The sequence below is a fragment of the Paroedura picta genome, chromosome 14 (genome assembly GCF_049243985.1).
Source record: "Paroedura picta isolate Pp20150507F chromosome 14, Ppicta_v3.0, whole genome shotgun sequence".
In the NCBI taxonomy this organism is placed as follows: domain Eukaryota; kingdom Metazoa; phylum Chordata; class Lepidosauria; order Squamata; family Gekkonidae; genus Paroedura; species Paroedura picta.
The window spans coordinates 17244335-17257587 of record NC_135382.1 but is presented as its reverse complement, the minus strand read 5'-3'; positions in this window follow the sequence as shown (position 1 = coordinate 17257587).

Below are 13253 nucleotides of genomic sequence, written 5' to 3'. Positions count from 1 at the left end.
GTATTTATTTAGATTTGTGTTTGTATTCATAGGCTGCCCCTATTGTATCAGGCGTCTCAGGGTGGGTTGCAGCAATGCAATACACAGTTGAAGAAGGATGACTCTTCTCAGTCTAAACTACCACCCTTGTGGTGATAAAAAGGGGACGTGAAAAGTCATGTACTGAGTTCCTTGGTGAAGGAATAAAGGAATAAAAATGCACAGAGAGACTACTTTAAGCGGGGCCCAGAAATGGACTGGAAGCCATTGAAACCTTGGAGAACTGGTTCTCTGTATCAAAGTTCTGAAAGGTTGGGTTTTGGACTGAACCTGATTTGCATCCCTCTCGGCCTTCTTAAATTACCGGAAGAAGAAAAAGAGTCCCTGCTGCAAATTAGAATCAGATTTTATTTTGTCGACAACCGGAGCGACATTATGAAGACACTCGCTCAAAATAAAAACAAACCGAAATGTTCAAGTCTTTGGAGAATTTTCATCCTAAAGATTTGTTTACTTTGTTTTAAGTAGGAAACCAGATAGGGTACAGCCTAAACATGGACAGCCATGCAGAGAGACTGTTAAACAGCCTGACCTTTTCGAATATGCCTATTAAATAGTTGAATTTTCCAGGCTTCCTGTCCAGTGGGGAAAGGGGGTGGGGGGGGGGTCAGGCTTCCCAAGTTGGTAACCAAGAGAGAAGTCAGAGTGGGCTGTGCTTATTGCCTCTATTATCAAACTCTTTGGCAATATTATTATAGGCTGTTCCAAGTTGCCGTGAATGAAAATAACCCACCCTAGTAGTTCCCAAAAAAAGGAGAAATATAATCAGTGCAGCTGTGGAAACAAGGCTATTGTGAGTGTATTGTGAAATATACAGTGAATAAGAAAACTGAGAAGGAAATAGGTGGAGGAGAAACAGTTGCTAAAACATGAAAGCAGTTTCTTTTTCCCACACCTCTTGAGGGGGGGGGGGAAGCCGGGGAAAGAAGGAGGTCACGCCCTGGGTGGTGCGCTGCCCAAGGGTCCGACATCAGGAAGTGATCTTTAAGCTACTGGATATTTTTCCTCTTTGGCAAGGGATGAGAGAGGAAAGCAAAGAGGGAGTCCATTTTGGCACGGAGGATGTGCATTCAGGTGCTAAATCGACCACATGCTCAATGGGGTGGGCCCTTTGCTAACAAACAAACGGAGAAGGGAAAGCGCTGGGAAATGTCGAGAATGCAGATTGGATGGATTAACAAGAAGAAGGCGAACGAGGTTGCATAACATGAAGCAGAAGCACACCAGTTCCCCCCCCCCGAACAAAAACCCCCACACAGAGAGATTGAGTATTTAAATTTTTAAAAAATCATTTGCTTGAGACGTTGAAATGCCAACCCCCAGGTGGTGAGAAACAAGTAGATGACCATTCAGTGGTGGGATGATCAGACCAAGGCACAAAACATTGAGTTGAGGCTCCCCAAACAACTGTGATAAATGTTACTGTTGATTCAAGAGCTGAAAACCACACCGGTTGAGTCCAGCAGTCAATATTCAAGAGTTATAGAGACAAATTTCTAAGTAAGGTCCAGTTCTGTAGTATGAAGAATCTTATGGGGGTCTGATCTAACAGAGCATCATCTATGACAAGCTTTCTCAGCCAGGGTTTCAAGAAACCCTGGGGTTTCTAGACAGCCCTCGGGTTTCCAGAATGGGTGGAGGTTAATTAATTTTCAATATATTTTTAATTATTTAAACATTTATCAAGTGATATGACCATATATAGTTATGTTGACCTCCCCCTATTTCACGAAATGGCCAATGATGGGCCTAGAGGGGGTGGGAAGGGGAGGGGCATATACTGAGCTGTGCTCCCCAACCATATTCTGCATGATCCCACCACTTCTGGGGTTTCTCGAAGCCTGAAGAATGTTTCAGGGGTTCCTGAACAGTTAAAAATTTGAGAAAGGTTGGTCTATAAAGTGATTCAAATCACTCAACCAGTGTGGTTTTTGGTTGTTGTTTCAGATAACTAGTGACATTAATCACAGTTGTTTTGGACCCTCAATTCAGTGTTTTGTTCCTGGGTTTGGACCTCCAAGAGGTGGCTGGAGATCCCCTGAGATTACAGCTGATCTCCATGCAACAGAGTTCAGTTCACCCAAAGAAAATGGTTGCTTTGGAGGGTGGCATTATGCCCCCTTGTAGGCTCTTCCCTCCCCGAACCCAACCCTCCAAAGACTGGCCCCCTAGAACCTCCAGATATTTTCCAACCCAGATTTGGAAACTAGCTGGAACCCCCCTGAATTAGGCCCAGGGAGCTCTGCAGATATAGGTTCAATTCCCCATTCCCTTTCTGCCCAGGAGCACCACTACTGTGTTGGGCAAGGCACAGTCATAACTAGAGCGTACACGATGGCACGTGAACAAAAGCACTCTGGGTTTGGCCCCAGAGCTGTTCTGCCAGGCCTACACTGAAAGAATCTGATGACCTCTCTGCCTAACTTACCTTCCATAGGATCTTCTTCCCTCATTCATAAAAAATAGCATCCCAGGGCTGGTTTATCCACATAGTTCATGTAGCAGATGCTACAGTCCCTGCTCCCCGCCCCCTTCTCCCTCTTTAAGGACAATCAGAGTGACACTCCTTTCCACTATGGCCCCTTCCCTCTGCCCCCAGTCTGGGTGCTCCTGCCACAATTGTATTATGCTAGGGCCCTGCGAATCTTTAAACTGGCTCTGGTGCTAGGGACCCCGCAAAATCCTTAAACCACTCCTGTAGCATCCCAGGCCACTTTAACGTTGTAATCATTGATATTTGAATGGGTATTTTAGTGTCTTAAAGCTTAGATGCAGAATTTAGTTGGACTCATTTAAAGCTTGTATAATGGAATTTTATATGTATGATGTTGCACCAATTCTAGAGGAAGAGTCTGGTAGCACCTTAAAGGTAAAGATATCCTCTATGCAAGCTCCGAGTCATGTCTGACCCTTGGGGTGACGCCCTCTAGCGTTTTCATGGCAGACTCAATATGGGATGGTTTGCCAGTGCCTTCCCCAGCCATTACCGTTTTACCCCCCAGCAAGCTGGGTACTCATTTTACCGACCTTGGAAGGATGGAAGGCTGAGTCAACCTTGAGCCGGCTGCTGGGATTGAACTCCCACCCTCATGGTCAGAGCTTCAGACAGCATGTTGGCTGCTTTACCACCCTGCGCCAAAAGAGGCGTGTGGCAGAATGTGAGCTTTCATGCTCACTTCCTCAGATATCTGGAAATCCAAGGATAGGAACTTTGAACAGAAATCGGCTCTCTCAAGAAAAATGGTCCTGGACAGACCTCTACATCCACCCTGTTTTTCATCTGTGTGGATCAGCAGATGTGGACGACTCACAAGGGTCAACTCCAACACTCCTCAGTTCTGCTTTATAGCTGGGAATAAACCGTCTCCCTTGGGGGTGCTTACAAATCTGTAGCTGCAAAGCCCCTGTACAGGCTAAAGGTGACTTGATTTTCCAAGTGCGCTAAGTCTAAGAGTTTGCGACCTTCCACTTGTCCATTGACCAAAGTTCTGAACTGTTGAGATTTCTAAAGTCATCTTAGTTTGTTGTCAGTGCATTTGGGTGCTATCTCAGCCTTATAGGGCAGGACACTATTCTTTCATAGGGTTTCCAAGGGTCTTTTAAATGGCATAACCCAGATGGTCCCACCAGGATCCCCAATAATTCCGCAATGGTCTCTTAGCTTGGTCCTTGCCTACTTGATGCGTAGCTCCTTTGAGCCTGTTGCCAGCTGTGATCTGGCTTTGTTGTCTAAAAATGTGGCATTCGTATTGGCAGATACTTCTGGCAGAAGGGTCAGTGAGTTAGCAGTTCTACACCCTGACCCTCCCTTTCTGAAGTTTCATGACGAGAAGGTCAGTTTACACCCCAGTTTGGCTTTTTTGCCTACAGTCGTTGCTGGTTTTCATCTGTCACAAGACATCACAGTCCCAGTGATGTCCTCCCTCCCTCCCCACACCCTCCTTCGGATACTGAAAGGCCATTACATACATTGGACGTCAAGAGGGCGCTCTTATTTTATTTGAAAACAAACAGCTCCTTGAAAAAGAGATTCAGAACTTTTTGTTTTGCTGGGCCTCCAAAGGGTAAAGTGGCAGCATCTCGCTGTCCAGATGAAATGCTGCAGCAATTAAATTGTGTTACGAGCAAGCTGGTGACAAGTTGTGTCCACTTCATTTGGGGTCACGTTCCACCAAGGGTAAGGCATCCTCTGCAGCCTTGCTCCAGGGAGTTTCAATACAAGATGTTTGCAGAGCAGCAATCTGGTCATCTTCCGTGACTTTCATCAGATACTAGTTCGTGGATACAACAAAATTTGAGTCCAATGACACGTTTAAGACCAACAAAGCTTTATCCAACGTGTGAATTTTCATGGACGTGCACACTTCTTCAGACAATGGACAGGGATCATAAGAGTAGAGAGAGAAGGAGAAAGTAAATTAGTAGCAAATTAGTAAACAGCATCATAAGTCCAAATATGCAGTATGATCATTCTTTGCTAGAACAGCCAGTCAGTCCTATGGATTCAATTTTTGTTTACATTTTTATTGCCTCAGTGTTTTTGTAAAGTTAGTAATTAATGGCAAATTTGGTGGCTACTCCAAAAAGAGTTTGAAGAACAGTGAAATGTTGCTGGAACATTCTGCACATTCCTACCCACAATAATCCCTTTGCAGCTGCCTCATCTGGAAGACTCCTTAAACTGACAGCTGAGCAAATGCACAGAATAGTTGGTGTTGGCAGAGTTTAAAAATGCAACGGGTAAAGTGCTGACTACTTAAACAATAACATAGTTTTATTCAGAAAAGAATCAACATTGTAAAGAGAGAGAGAGAGAGAGAATCCTAGCAGTCTATTTAACTGCTGTTTTTTTTCTTGAAGGCAAGCAGGGAGGAAGTGTACTCAAAAGAAACGGAAGTCTCCAAAGGAGCCAATCAGGACATAGGAGAATATTTGAAAAATATCAGGAAGTTCCTAATTTAACTATGCTAAAGATGCATCTCCTCTGATGTCCACTGCATATTCCAACAGCTGAAAAGCCTCAACACCACTCTTAACATTTACTTTCCACTACAGGCATCCCCACTTAAATGATAACAAAGAATAAGGTGAAGATAGTCTCATCGTCTGCTGATCCATCCCACAGGCTTGTACGTGCCTCATACAAAGTCTATTGCAACACACGTACATGCTTGCCAAATGTTTACAAGCTACACCTCCAGTGGAAACTGGCTTATGCGAAAGACTCCGTGGCAAAGTATCGGGAGTTGTCAATCTGAAGTATCATGATTGTAATACTAATCATTTTTTCCATCTGATGTTTCTTAACAATGGGGCCATTCATTCTCTTTACCTGAACACTTTGGCACACAGAGTACCAACCTGAGAAATTCCAAAAGTTACACAACGGTTGGACAAGAACCCACAATTCCGTGCTTTATATGTGAAGCTTCATTCTGATAAAATGGAGGCCAGAATTATGCCTTCGTTGTAAAGCACTAGTGACTGTCCTGGTTACTACAGACTACCTTTGGGGCTTGGGAGAGAGGAATTGTCTCTGTAAGACAGCTGAATTCTTTTTTTAAATCCTATTCTTCACCAAATGTCTGAGGGTTATATAATGGTTCCCACTTTTATCCTTGCAGTAATTTTGTGAGGTACAAGAGATTAAAAAAATGACAGACTGGAGATCATCCAATAATTTCCTTAGCCAAATAGTTTTTAAAAATGCCAAGAAGTAGCTCTTAAAGTTGCTGTTGTTTTGCGGGGCAGGAAGGTGGCGGGCTGTTATATCCAGACAGCAAAATGGCAGCCATCTTTATTTTAATGGGGAGGCACTTCCAGAAGACACTGTTCCCAAACCATTTTACTTCAGACAACATGCATTGGGTTGTATGACCGCCAATCTCTGTTGTGAAAATTCCATGCATGTATAAAACAAGACCTAGATGGCCCCGGCTAACCCCATGTTGTGAACTCTCAGAAGTTAAGGAAAGTTGACCCTGATTCATACTTGGATGGGTTGTGGCTACACAACCCCTGCAGGGCTTTACGCTCTGCGGGGGCTAACCTACTGGTCGTTCCCGGCCCCAAGGAAGCCCGCCTGGCCTCGACTAGGGCCAGGGCCTTTTCGGTCCTGGCCCCAACCTGGTGGAATGAGCTCCCGAAAGAGCTGAGGGCCCTGCGGGAATTACCAGCAGTCCGCAGGGCCTGTAAGACGGAGCTCTTCCGCCAGGCTTATAGCTGAGGCTGGGCAGTAAGAAGATCAGCTCCCCCCTCACAAACTGGTTGTAGAGAGTGTCACCCCCCCTCCTGTAGTTGAGGATGCAGAGACTAAACGAGTAAGATTAAGCCATTGTTGTTGCCACTATTGTAAATTATTGGATCTTATTGTTATTTTATGGTTTTTAGGGGACGGGGTTATGTAAGCTGCCTCGAACCTTTGGGGGGAGGCGGGGTATAAATACAATAATAATAATAATAATAATAATAATAATAATAACAAGAGGCTGCAGAAAATGGCAAGCCACCTCTGCTCTTCTTTCGCTTTGGAAACTTTGAGGTCGCCATAAATAGACTGCAACTTCACACCGCTTTCCACCCCAACATAAAGCTAGACGTCAAGAAGATTGCTTCTACCCCAGGGAGCCTGATTTTATTTAAGGGACCATTCTGCCTGTTTTGGGAACTGCAACAGCCCAGGAAAGGTTTTACTGTGTTAGGACCTGCTTGGCCACGGAGCATTTAAGGCCAAAGGTGGTTGTATAGAAACTCAAAGTATTCTGTTAAAGGGCAATGTATTCTTTTTTTTTTTTTAGTGATCTCAATAAGTAGTCTATTCCGCACTGACAGGATAATGCACTTTCAGTGCACTTTAAAAGTAGATTTTCCTGTTCAGCACAGGAAAATCTAGCTGCCAAAGCACATTGAAAGTGCATTATCCTATGGGTGTGGAATGGGTCCTTTACATACTGGTCTAAAAAATGCAACAGTTCTTCTATGTAATAAAACTCATTGTGCAATCCTAAAAAGAGTCAGGCCCTTCTAAGGTCATTTAGAAGAAGAAGAGTTGGTTCTTCACCAGAGCCAGTTTGGTGTAGTGGTTAGGAGTGCGAACTTCTAATCTGGCATGCCGGGTTCGATTCTGCACTCCCCCACGTGCAACCAGCTGGGTGACCTTGGGCTCGCCATGGCACTGATAAAACTGTTCTGACCGAGCAGTGATATCAGGGCTCTCTCAGCCTCACCCACCCCACAGGGTGTCTGTTGTGGGGAGAGGAATGGGAAGGCGACTGTAAGCCGCTTTGAGCCTCCTTTGGGTAGGGAAAAGCGGCATATAAGAACCAACTCTTCTTCTCTTCTTCTTCTTCTTTTCTCTACCAGAAGGAGTCTCAAAGCGGCTTACAATCACCTTCCCTTTCCTCTCCCCACAACAGACACCCTGTGAGAGAGGTGAGGCTGAGAGAGCCCTGATATTAGTGAAGAAGAAGAAGAGTTGGTTCTTATATGGTGCTTTTCTCTACCCGAAGGAGTCTCAAAGCGGCTTACATTCGCCTTTCTTTTCCTCTCCCTGCAACAGACACCCTGTGAGGCTGAGAGCCCTGATATTACTGCTCGGTCAGAACTGGTTTAATGGAAAAATGAATTCAAAAGAGCAATTCAAAATCATGTGACGAGGCCCCTCCAGACTTTATTTCAGACTATAAACTGCAAAAGAAAGTAGGGATGCCAACCTCCAGGTGGGACCTTGATTTACAGGTCATCTCTAGACTACAGAGATCAGCTCCCCTAAAGAAAATGTGTGCTTTGGAGTGTGGACTTCAGAGCATTGTACCCCACTGAGGTTCCCGTCCTCCCCTCTGTCTGTTGTGTCTGTTGTGGGGAGAGGAATGGGAAGGCGACTGTAAGCCGCTTTGAGCCTCCTTCGGGTAGGGAAAAGCGGCATATAAGAACCAACTCTTCTTCTTCTTCTTCATCACAACTCTGTCTAATCGAAACAACTCTCTTTGCTGTTCTTTGCATTTTGGAGGGGTAGAGGGTTTAATGCAGGGGTAGTCAAACTGTGGCCCTCCAGCGAATGCTGGCAGGGGCTCATGGGAATTGTAGTCCGTGGACAACTGGAGGGCCGCAGTTTGACTACCCCTGGTTTAACGGGTTAGAGGGTATTTTCCTTCTTAAAACGAAGAAGTGCCCCTAACAGCATTGGATGGCATCTTAATATAGAAATTGGCTTTCTAGATTTCTGCTCCCCTCTTCAGACAATCCTCTCTTGTGGTGGCTACAATCAATAAAGGCAGGCAGGGTTCCAAACCCTCCGGCTTCCCGAGGGGAGAGACGAGGCACACAAGGGAAAGGGGAGTGGTGGGGAAAGGTATGTTGCGTCGTCTTGGGTTTAGCTTTTTTGGCAAAGCTCGGGTTTTGTCTGCTTCCGAAATTTAGCAACAGTTCACGCTAATGAGCTGATGTTTTTATACAGGCATAAGTTGTTCCATTTAACACCTGGCACCAAAGCATTTATGGAATTTTTTTTTGTGGGCGCCAGGTGCTTGGGGGTGGAAAGTGGCGCCAAGTCGCAGCCAACTTGTGATGACCCCAGAGGGTTTTCGAAGCAAGGGAGGTCCAGAGGTGGTTTGCTGTTGCCTGGCCCTGGGTAGGAACCCTGGACTTCCTTGCTGGTCTCCCATCTGAATACTCACTAGAGTATTCCCATCTCATTCCCCACCTCCAGGAAACAGAAAAGGGGTTGTGTTTTGCCTGCCGGATCCCCAAAAGACCATCGACACTGAGAAGACTTTGTTATCTTTGACAGTGAAGCTTTGTGGTCGTGCTGCAACGTGGGCCGCACCATGTAACAAAGAAATTACTTGGAGCAGAAAATGGAGAGGGGAGGGTGGGTGTGAGGGTGGGACAAAGCTGCTGAGACTATCATGTGATTTCCCCTCCATATGGTCTTATCCCTGCTTCCTCATTGGTTGCTCGCTGATGGTACATGCAATTCAGAGATGTAAATCCAGTTTTATCGATTCCCAAAATCACAAGTTTAAAATGGCCAAAACTTGACCCAGGTCCTGGACAGCCTTGGGATGCACGCAACATCATGTGGAGAGGCCTCTAAAAGCCGCCAACATTTGAAGGCTGTCCAGTAACAGATTCCCCGTTTGGAAATGGTCCAAATACCCACTATAATGACAATATTAATGAAGTGTTTATAAAGGTGGCACTTCTTTGAACATTTCAAAGGGTGGCCACATTCATTCCTGATAATCAAAGCAACCATGTTGTGTTTTGCACCTTAATGACTTATGGATGAGAGCGCACATCTACATGCAGTTGTGCATGTTGGAATGTACTAGTTAGCACTGGACTGTGCATAAAATGCATCTCTTGATGCGGCCAGCATGGTGTTAGCAGCAAAGATGTCTAAGGTGATTGATATATATATTTCCATTAAACAAAACATTGTGCATTTGATGTATGTCGCACAGCAGAAAAGAACAAGTGCTTTCCTGGTAGATTTCTTACCTGGCTCTTCCCTGATGGTCTTTACTGTACTGTTTTGTTCTCTGTGTGGAAAAGACAGAACTGCGGCAGGAATAGGCCCTTCTCTCATCTGATGTTTTGATACCCTGTGGTACGGATCAGGCTTAAAATTCTGGTAATCACCTTCAAGGCCATATGTGGTGTGGGCCCAGTGTACCTGAGGGATAACCTTTCTGCCTACAGCCCTCAAAGAGCCTTATGCTCCACTACCCCAACTATTTGGTGATCCCTGGCCCCAAGGAAGGTCGCTTGACCGCTTCATCCTGGGCCCCACCTGGTGGAATGAGCTCCCAGAGGAGAATAGGGCCCTATTGGTACTTAAACAGTTCCGCAGGGCCTGCATTGGGTTGAGGTCAACCGGAAACATCCACTTCCCACTGGCCCCCATAGCCTCCCTCCTATGGGAACCACTGGCGATTTATCCACCCCCCTGGGCCTTCAGTATGCAATAGCTGATTTAATGTTCTACTGTTTTATTGTTCTACTGTTCAATTATATTGTCTATTGTTACAACTACTGAGTTATCTGTATTGTTCCCTGTTTTATGTAAACCACCTTGAGCTTTAGGGGAGGGCGGTATATAAATATAATAAATAAATAGCATTTCAAACCAAAACGACACGTTACTGTGAAGATATTCACAACAGTGTTTGTTTCCCAACGTATTTTAAAACTGAAAACAGTCCAGGGGAGTGGTTATTTGGAACAGAGGAATGGCAGGTGGAGAATGCTTGCGTAATCTTCCGCTCTTTGGCCTTTGTGCCCTTTCAAGTCACTTGCTCATCCTAGTAGCACATGAACTATGTACTACAGGACCCATCGTGCCTGGGGCCCTGTGGTGCTGTATGTTAAGGGGGCCTTCACACTGTGATTGTTGCGGGGGAGGGTCTTCATACTTACATGGCTTGTGAACCACAAGAACAAAAATGGGCGATATGCAAGCTGTTAATAATCACTCATGGAACATGTGTGCAGGCCACAAGCCCTGCAACTGTGAAGGTCCCCTTAGATATTGGGACAGTTGTACCTAGGTTGGAGAAATGTTTTCAGCAAAGTGAAGCTATCAGTTGCCTCTAAAGATCCGATTCCCCAGTGGGAGGGGGACTTGTTATTTGTGCGGTACAAGTAACAGCGCCAATTGTGCCCTTCTAAAGCCCCCCCGAGTCCTTCAACTGGCTCTGGTGATATGAATCCTTCAACCGAGCCTGAATGCATGGAGGACATACACCACTCATTTTCAAGTAACCCTGGTTGAGAATGCCTCCTCTAGGCTTTTCAGTGTAAAAAATGATGGCTGAGGAGGGGGGGAATTGTTTATAAAATGATGAATGAGGTGGAGAGCATAGACAGGAGGAGCTGTCCCTCCCCCCCACCCTCCGCCCCATGCAATAATAACAGAACTTGAAGGCACACAGTGAAATTTAGGGGCCGTAGGTTCAGGAAAGGCAAAAGGAAATACTTCTTGAAAACAAATTAAACTGTGGGATTCATTGCCTGCGGAGGTGGCAATGGCCAGGAGCAGAGAGAGCTTTTAAATGGGATTGGTCAGGGAAGAGAGATCCATCCGTGACTCGAGGGAGCTTCATCTGCAGAGGTTGCAAACCTCTGAACCCCAGGGCTGGAAGGCAAACTCGGGGGAGGGTTTGTTAGCCCTCCGAGGCAATTGCTTAAAAGAGGATACTGGGCTAGATAGATGACTGGTCTGATCCAGCAGGTTTCTTCTGATATTCTTAGCTTGAGGCAAGACACCGTGTTCTTGACCTGGTGACAACCTTGCTTGCCTCCTAAGCAGGTTTGCTGGCACAACTCTGCAGGCCACACACTTCCATGAAGCATATTTCTTACTCATCAGGTGATGTGCAGCATGCACAAAGGTAGAAACAGGTTGGACTGTTTAGGGCAGGAGTAGTCAAACTGCGGCCCTCCAGATGTCTGTGGACTACAATTCCCAGGAGCCCCTGCCAGCGAATGCTGGCAGGGGCTCCTGGGAATTGTAGTCCACGGACATCTGGAGGGCCGCAGTTTGACTACCCCTGGTTTAGGAAAATGTATGTATGGTAGTATTTAGTGGATGATTTTGCTCCTTCTGATACTAAATAGAAGAGCTGGTTTTTTATACCCTGCTTTACATTACCCAAAGGTGTTCTAAAGCAGCTTACAAACCCCTTTCCCTTCTCCCCACAACTGTGAGGCAGGTGGGGACTGAGAGAGCTCTAAGAGAACTGCTTTACAAGAACAGCTGTAAGAACTGACCAGAACCCAATGGGATGAAATTAATTCAAAGGAAATTCTGTCTAAACATCCGGAAGAATTTCCTGACAGTTAGAGAGGTTTTTCAGTGGAACAGGCTTCCTCGGGAGATGGTGGGTTCTCCATCTTAGGTAATTTTTAAATAGAGGCTGGATCGCCATCTGACGGAGAGGCTGATTCTGTGAAGGTTCAAGGGGGTGGCAGGTTACAGTGGATGAGCAATACGGATGTGAGTGTCCTGCATAGTGCAGGGGGTTGGACTAGATGACCCATGAGGGTCTTTCCAACTCTATTATTCTGATTCTATGATTCTGTAACTAGCCCAAGGTCACACCGCTGGCTGCATGTAGAGAAATCGGGAATCAAACACTCTTTTTCTGTTTTTTTTTCCCTGCACGACACTCACAGAGTTGCTCTCACTTCTGCTTCACAGCATGTTTTCCCAAACCATAAAACCATAGAGTTTCCTCAGAATCCTAGAGCAGCATGACATCATTTCTAGAGTTTCCCTGTGAATGACATCATGCGGCCTACATGACAGTGATTTTTGCTGAACGCTTTAAGCACCACGCCACATTTATTTTATATAAAAACATTTTATGCCACTTCCACAGGAACCTGCCCTAGGTAGTTTTCAAAATAAAAATGATTGTAAAAAATTAAAAAGATATTAATTAAAACCCAGCATTAAAACCCAGTGCAGCATTGAAGTATAGGACAAACAGCCCACAGACATCTTAAAATAAGAGCTCCTGGCTAAATAGGAGCTTTTAAAAAAGCTACCTTGTAACATTTCTATACTTTGTATTACAACGATATGTTATTTAATTTTACAGAGTGCCTAAAATAAGACTGATTGTTGTGGAAGTATGATTCTCCGTAAAAGGAATATTAGACCAGAGTAAGCTAAAAAGAAGATTGTATAACTGAATTCATATGATTAACTTTATTGTACTTTAATACACACCTTGCATATTTCATATTGCATATCTCCCTCTCCTCCCCCCTCCCCTCCCAGAAATCCACCAAGACTCCTGGACCTGTTGTATCATTATTGTTTAATGTTATGCAGTTACTTATTATTAGTTAATAATACCAATGTTATTAGTTACATGTAATGTTTCCTGTATAATTTCTTCAGTTCCATGCAAAACGTCTTGTCATTGAGGAAAAAATAGTGAAAACAATGACCCTTTCAGCACAGAGGCTGACAATATAGGCTGCCCTGCTTGCAAACCGCACATTTGGCTGCTTCCTGATGGGAGACCCCTCCTGGGTTACCCCGCCGTCTCACCACAGCTCTTCCATTCCCAACGATGCAGCGGAGAAGACAGAAGAGTGGACAATCCTGTTTCCTCCCACTCCTCAGGTTGTCAATCAACACAAGCCGCCAATCCACACACGGCGGTGGCTTTGGGCATTCCATCCTCCCCCCCCCCAGTCCT